We start from the raw sequence: 8234 nt of genomic DNA on the forward strand, positions 1-8234 counted from the left end.
TCGTCTTAGCAGATCGCGGTGGGGTATGTAAGGTGATCCATTCGAGCTGCTGCATTTTTATTCCAGATAATGCTCCTACTGTCTATCAAGCCATCTCGAAGTTGCATAAGATCTCCGAATCCATACACGTGGATGTAGGGGATTGGACGCTACTTGGGTGGTTTTGGGGCCTGATGTCGACTTGGGGTTGGAAGATTCTGATGATCATCGGAGTTGTGGTAGTGTTCCTGTTCACGTGTTGCCTCTGCGTGCAGTGTGGTCCTGCCTTATGTGGCCTCTGTGCTACAACGTGTATGAGACAACCATCTGTTACCAAGGGGACTCGGTTGGACAGAGCTATGCTACAACAACATCTCGATGGTCTGATGAATATCGAGTATGATTCCGACTAGTGCTTGCCTACATGAGGGCAAAAGGAGCGTCTGAGGTTCCGTGACAATTGTAAGTGGTGTTTCCGACTCGCACGAATATGGTCGAGTCTGGTATCTATGAACCGCAAATGACGAGTTTAGTAAGTGTGCGCAGTTTCGCTGTGCTAACTTAAACCGTTCGTTTGTTATGTGGGTTTTTCATCTGTACCCATGGGTTCCATCTTAGATACGGCATCCATTTTGTCTCTTGCCCTCAAGTAGCCAGCGAACGGACGCTGTCCGCTTCGCGATCCTGGGACTCCCAAGATATTTGCGGAAGACACATGTTCTTTGAAAGTGTCTTTATGACAAGGGGGTTGCTGTTGTAAGGCAGGTGGCGCCGCTCGAGGCTCATCTTGCCGCACGGACTTATTGTCTCAGCCGTGCATCTCATTAGGCACGTCCCTTTGATGCCTGTATCTCGTGTTTCCCGAAACCTCCCCTTTTACACCCTTTCCGATCTCCCCACTGTCTCCGTCTTCCTCTGCACCTGTCTTTGTTCCTATTTCGATCTACTTTACTGCTGATTGGAATTTGCTAATGGTGGGAAGATGGGTTTTTACAGTTGGGAACCGTCAAATGTTTCCGCACTTATGTTCCGGACCTTGTGTGTTTCAAAGTGACCAAAGCGACCCCTCTGGGAGCTAAATGTGGAAACCGGGTTGTAAACTTTTGTGTTCAATGTTATCCTATGGGTAAAAACTGTATAAAAGGAGCGATCCACAGAACCAATTTGAAGCAGTCTCCCCGAACTACACTTGATGTACTTCCTGTGACTTCTGTGTTCCCTGCAGCAAATAAACCTTGAATCTTTGACGTCGAAGGAAGTGTCCCGTGTCTCTGTGACTTGTACGCCGGAGCAGGTTACCCACGAAGGTTTCAGGTGTTGTGCCCTGGCACCGCTGGGTCCAAAAGAACCCAGTCCTTCAAACGTTCACCGATTACCAGAAGAAAACGACTTACCTTCTGATCGTAGTAAGTTTTCCACATGAGTGTAACATTTGACAAAGGTTAGACAGGAGGACAGACGCAGCGACGACACAGTATGCAATTGAAAATACAGAGACACGTACAAAGACATTAGGATCTCTGCTGCACCCCACTGCCCCCCCCCCCAAAAAAAAAGAATAATGACAAATGGGGGGGACCCAAATGCTGCAACAGGAAACACCGAGAGTCTGTGCTTGAGAATGTACAGACACTAGGACAATCCACACTTTGAGAAGGGGATAGACAGAGGTGGAGGAGCCACTGAAGGCTCGAGCCAGAAGACCGGCTCTGGCTCAGGCCAAGGTCCTCGTGGACCCTCGAGCCAAAAACGAGCTGAGCTTCCATGTGGCTTCTGCCTGCCACCCACGCTCTAACCTCGCGCACCAAGCATTAATAAAAGAACAAAACACTAACCTCTGATGTAAAACAGGAGAAAGAAAGAGACCCATCTAGTAGCTGAAGTGTAATATGTGAAGCCAGTAAACCTGGGATCAACGTGGTTTCCATGCTTAACCAAACTGTGTGATCTTAAGCAAATTGAGTATTTCACTGTGCTCCCTTTATCTTCATTATTACATATGAGTGTATCTGGAAATAAGCATGTTCGAGATGTATGCCATACACAAACCTCTCATGATTGATTTATAAGACTATAATGTTGCATCAAGTGTAATAAGAATCTATGTCACATGTTGGGGCACACAACAACAAACTTGCCTCTTACATGCTAACCCTCCGGTCTGCTAGTAAGTTGAATAGGTCAGCGGATGTTCAAATAGTGAGATATGGAGACACAAACACTGTCACTAGGAGACAGTAGGCACTACGCACAAGTTCTGGGACAGGAAACACTAGTATGTGTAGAAGAACATTAAACAGTGAACAAGCAAGCATTCGTTTGGTGGAAAGTTGCACTCACGCTACCCAAGAAAACAGTAGAAAACAATGTGCACATTGACACGGATACAAGCTACAGCACTAAGAAGCAGTGGAAGCGTAAAAGCTGAGCTTTGTTATAAACAAAAAAAAGTGTAAATAAGATATTGCACACAATATAAATGCCATTCAAATACAATACAAAGGCGTGGTGTTCTTACGGTCAAAGACAAAAAAAAGGTCTAGGAATGAAATGTGGCAAGATGGACATGGGTATGGTTGGAAAAGAGACTATTTCTGACTTTTATGTTATTTTTGTGTAACACTTTACAAAGATTCGTGTCAAACTCATTCAGGGTGTGAATTTCATACCAACCACTTGGCTAATTTAAAATGTGCCAGAGAATAAACAGCAAACTTTTAGGCCTAATGGCATTGCTCAAGATACCTACTACACAGCTAAAGAGTATTGTGTGCATGCCTACCCTGCATGTTAATGTTTGAAAGTTAATATTAATGTTCTAAAATGTACATTTTTTTTAATTAAAGAAAAGCTCATATTCCTTAACAGGAGTTCATAAAGGGGTCGTCTAAACTGTTGCTGTAATAATAGTGACTTCTCCCAATCGGGATTGGGGAACGACCCAAGTGAATTATTGGGAGGGCAAGGTCTGTGGACAACAAAGGTCTCTCTCTAGCGGGTGGTCCTCTTTTTGAGCTTCATCCTTATCCCTCACATGACAATAATGGAATGTCCATGAGGTGGCCTGGTACCAGGGAAGGAAGCAATGATGCCTCTAAATGTAAGGGTTAAAGTTACTGCTCTGCAGCCACGTTTGCTAATGCTTATGGGACATTGAGCCTCCGTTTTTCCTTTCTGACCTTCCCTTTTGGTTTTCACATGAGATCTCTGCTCAAGCCAGTCATGGGCTTATGCTTGAACCACTCTCCCGTACTGGCTGACACTAGTCAGCATGTACCGGATTGCCTTTGACCTTCATGACTCACAATTCAATTCATTTGTTCGCTTTACCACTCAAAATCGTAATCTTGTACCAAAAGGGTTCATTCACTCTTTGGTCTGTGCATGTTTGTTTCACTATTATTTAGGGGAAAGGGAGGTTGAGGCAGAGCCAGTGGATGTGGGTGGGTTTAATGTATGGAAACAATCTTCTCGTTTGGCATTTTAGCACAGGGGTGATTGCGAACCTTGTCTAGTCAGTTTCTTCTCAGGGTCACCATCTCCATACAGACTTCTGGAACCTGGATTCCAACAGCGAAAACAGAGTTCCTTCACCTCACAACTTCCATCTGTTGTATGTATGAGTGGACACATTCAGAAAGATTAATAAATACACTTATCAGCAGTTGTAAAGAGAAGTTTTACCTTACAAGACAGGCTCTCTGTAGTTTTGAAGCATTTAAGTATCTCCTAATGGGTATACAACTGTTACAACAAAGTTTTTACCACGCACTACCATTACAACGCAGGCATTACCACGCATACCATTACAACGCATTGTGCTGGGGGGCGCTCTAGGATAGGGAATAAGTATAATTTTATATCCAACACCTTCCCTAGTGTCCACGGGGACTGGAGTTGGAATATAAAATTACTATCCAGCACCTCTAAGCGCTATGCGTTGTAACGGTATGCGTTGTAAATACCGCGTTGTAATGGTATGCGTGGTAAAAGTATGCGTTGTAACGTCATACATCCCTCCTAATGCCGCCATCTTGTCAAATTGATGTGCCTTTGAATTCAAGTAGTAGAATACGATACAAGGACAAGAGTACTCCACCGCACGAGGAGCTAGCCTTTCCAGTTAGAAAGTGACAACTTGGAGCACTTGTAAGTACAACAACCTGAGGGCGATTCGAAGTGAAGTTCTTATTACAATCACACACCCCAGTGGCGGACCCACACTACTCCTAGAAACAGACACCCTGAGCCTGTTAGCAAAAGAGGCTCAAATAGGATATAAAGCGCTAGAAAACAGCGGTAATCACACAGGGAATTGAAATTCCACACAACACTAAATAGAAGCGACTACTTTCTAGCACAATATGTAATTTCAGTCAGTAACACAAAAGACAGACAACTGAGATCACATACAGTGTCTGCAATCACCGGACGGAGATTACAAGGGGCCAGCACAAACAGACTTGGAAGGCAGAGCCAGAAGCGATTTGTCAGCTATGTGACATGGGCCTTGTGGGAACTGGATGTACTTCCTCATACTCTGCTGTATTAGGAAAGGCTGGGGCGTAATGGCACCCGAGGTCATACCATTGGCAGTACAGTGCAAAACAAATCTCAGTTATTACAGTACATGAAACACGCTTACAGGTTCACTGACAAGCTTTGCAGCCTGCGGGGAGGGACCAGTAGAGCTATCTCACACACATCCTTGTAAAAAAAGATTACAACACCGATGAATCAGGAAAGCTTTGGCAACTCTTACACACTCACAAGCCATGCCCTGGCAGCACTGTTATGATACACTGTACACAAATAGATCTGGGCAGTTTGAAAGAATTCTCAGCACTCAGGCTTTCACTTTTTTAGGTCTACGGCTAAGTGCTTCTTTTGGGAGAAAGTGCGAGCCTCGCTTCTGCAAAGTGCTCATAGACTGATCATGATCTCGACTTCTTGTTAAGCCCTTCGCGGATGATCACAAGTATGAGCCCCGGGTGTTAAAAACACTAATTAGCACAATCAATTTTAAAGAAGGTAAAAAGGTACAAACATCTAATAGACAAGCCTGTACCTCTCTAGCATGGCAGACAGTTTGACAGCTCTCGACTGGTGCTTTCCTTAAACAGTCAGTCCCTTGGATTCACCACAGAGCTTAACAGCTGCACGTGTTTGCCATGTGCCCAACCTGCTTCAACAAGAAGAGGGGCTTCCTGCTTTTCTGGTTTATAGGAATGCAAATAACAGGTTCTCCTGCAGGTGGGCTCACACAATGAAGCATCTCAAAGGCTGCCTTGCAGGATATTGTGTTGGGGAGGAGACAAGGGACTGTGTGGCTGAAAAACAAAACCGCTGAATCATGTTCTTGCAACGGAATATTGTCAATGGTGGCACAGGAATGCAGTAGGCCCTGGCATTCCAGTCACAGCACCCTGTCTGTAATTTTTGAGTCACCATATGACTTTGAAAAACAAAGAAATATTGCCTCAATTGCTATGCACATAGTTAAATATTATGATGAAGACAAAACACTAAAGCACTCAAGACCGTTTCCTTGAGAAAGAAAAACAAGGAAGGGCATTCAGTAATGATCTTCAGTTTATCATCACAATGCATATAGGCAGTGTAAAAAAACTGCAACTGACTCAAACTCAATAGAAGAAAAAGTGTGCGCGCCTCCCGCTGAAAGTAAAAAACACAAGTTTGAGGGGGAGGGGAGAGAGAGAGGGCCTGCGCCTGTTTCCCTTGAGAGAGTAAGCAGGAACATCTGTTAATTACAAACAGATGGTTTAAAAGCTTGCTCCCGCAAGGTAATCGCTAAACGTGCACGCGTTTCCATTTAAAACAATGAAAAGCATGCACGTTTTTGGGCGAAAAAGGGAATCGATTACTAAAGGTCACCTTAGCCGCGCATGCGCGCTACATAGGCGAGACCAAAAAACTACACTGGTTGCCCATTCATAAAAGGATCTTTTTTTTATACTTCTGCTTGTTTATAGATCCCTTAAGTCCATGGTTCCTAAATATCTTAATGTCCAGATCTGCCATGATCGACCCTAGCGAACTTTAAGATCCTCTTCTGCTAACCTCATAAGATCACCTTTCTTTCCATTAAAATCTCGATGGGCAAAGTCCTTCGCGGTATTGGCCTCAAAGGCGTGGAGCTTGCTTCTTAGCACCTTGTATTCGACTGAATCTGAAGAAGCCTTTAAAAAAAATGTAAACCTGCCTCTTTTTAGCCTTTGAAACCACAGAGCTAGCTACAGAGAATACAAATCTGTGATCTCTACACGTTACAGAATGTGCTTTCCAGCAGGCCCAATAATCTTCCATGGTACAGAGTTTTAACGATGAAATGAAGAGAGAAGTGTTGGGCTGCCAAGATAGGGCCTTTTTTATCGATATTAACTGTTTATGTGTGTTGATGATGTTTTATGGACAATTATCCAAATAAAATTGTTTCTTACTGCTACTATGGTACTTTGTGAGTCAAAACTGTGGCTGGAAAAAAACACCGATCTCTCAAGCAAGTGCATTAACCACCAGTTATGTAACAGTCATTATTATCTCCTGGAAATGACCGGACACACATAGAGCCCTGCAGCAGGAGCCTTCACTCCAAGGTAGTTTAAAATGCAACCTCTGTGATCAAGTAACGGCGCCAGAATACTTTACTATCACGTGTGTCCTTGCAGACAATTTCTTCGTGGCAGAGTGTTTAAAGAATAAATGTATTCGTGGACTCTGCTGTTCGTGGCTCCCTACTCAGTACTCCATCCTTTTCTCCTGCCACATGCTCAACTCTCTCAGCACCCCTCAATCTACTTATCTCTGTGCAAGTTTACAGCCTCGGTGATGCTCAGCCCTTTGGCCCTTTCACATCTTCACCTCCGGAGATGCTCTGCTGTTGCCCCGTGTGGCCCTCGGAGGGACTGTGGTTACCTGGGATGCTTTGATGTACCGGCGCGTGGCACTTTACCTGTGAGGATGCTACAGGACTCGCAGGTTGCACCGTCTCCGGCTCAGCAGACGGCTCCCAGCACAGATCTCCGATGCTGCCAGTGGGCTTCGGCGCTGTAATGTTTATGTATTCGTCGTCCTAAATTATACCTTTGGAGGTGCAGCAGGCGGAGGTGCTCTGCGCATGTGCAACCTGTTGACATAATGCGCTGCGGGGCTTGCCCTTAAGTTTGGCAGCGGCTCTGCGCGCATCACTTGCCAGTCAGTGCAGCTGAGGCAAACGGAGGCTGCAGTCGCTTAAGCTCCTCTGTCCTGCCTGAGAAGCAGGGCTACCAAGTGGCAGTGTGTGCATGTCACGGCCGCAAAACGAGAAAAAAAGGTATATTGCCCTTTCAGATATAATTTCAAAATGATAAATAAAAGACAATTTCGATTACAAAGTACTTTAGAGGCGTGTAAAGTAATCATAAAACGTATCAAACAAAGTGGAGGGGGGAATTTAAATATTTGAATTTTACCCACATTTTACTCAAATACAATAACTTGACCCTTCCACAATATCGAAAATGTAGCTGGTATTTTTCTCTGACAAATTTGACAACCTATGAACAACCGTTGATTTGTGGGTCGAAATTAACAGGGATAACCATCGACAGGGGGGGGGGGGGGGCGATGTAAAGGGGCGAAACAGTTTTCATACCATATTGGCCAGGGTGCCTTGAGCCCTAATGCAAGCGGAGAACAAAAAAAGCACCTTACCCTATGGTTGAGTAGCAAAAGCTAGTTATCGATATGATGCAACGGGGCTTTCACTCATGGACTTCAGTGCTACTGCACCTGCCTCATAACTAAACCTATGCCCCATGCACTGACTTAATGGCAGTGGTTTAGACACTCATGACTATTTCATGAAGATGTCAAGTTCTTTGGTGTTTTGCAAAGTAATGGAGATCCTTATTTCTGAACACCTGCAAACGATGTAAGTGCTTGTATGGAAATCTGCTGTGCTCTTTCAAGGCGCCTTCGGGCTGGCTGGGAAGAATACCTTACCAATGAAATAAGTTTTTATGGATCCATTTAAACCATCTCGCTTGGCTTGGATTCAGAGGAATCAATTGATTGGGGAAGAGGTCTAAAGTTTTCAATAGTCTTAGGAGTGAGAGCTAATAAGCATAATAATGACATCACACACAAACAAATGAAACCAAAGTCCAAGAAAATATCCAATGTGATAAGTGCATACCCCGTACACACACTAACTCGTCACTCAAGACATTCCACCTCTCCACCAACAATATCCA

General features: G+C 44.4%; 1 protein-coding gene across 2 annotated transcripts in view; it reads right to left on the minus strand.

The window, feature by feature from the left end:
* LOC147688905 (peroxisomal carnitine O-octanoyltransferase-like) overlaps positions 1–7045 on the minus strand; it is a 553955-nt gene extending 546910 nt beyond the window's left edge. For both annotated transcript variants that reach the window (XM_086941801.1, XM_086941802.1), the window contains exon 1: positions 6953–7045. The gene's annotated coding sequence lies outside the window, so the exon portion shown is untranslated. The remainder of the gene's footprint in view (positions 1–6952) is intronic.
* Between the last annotated feature and the right edge of the window lie 1189 nt (positions 7046–8234).

The sequence above is a fragment of the Lissotriton vulgaris genome, chromosome 10 (genome assembly GCF_964263255.1).
Source record: "Lissotriton vulgaris chromosome 10, aLisVul1.2, whole genome shotgun sequence".
Lineage (NCBI taxonomy): Eukaryota > Metazoa > Chordata > Amphibia > Caudata > Salamandridae > Lissotriton > Lissotriton vulgaris.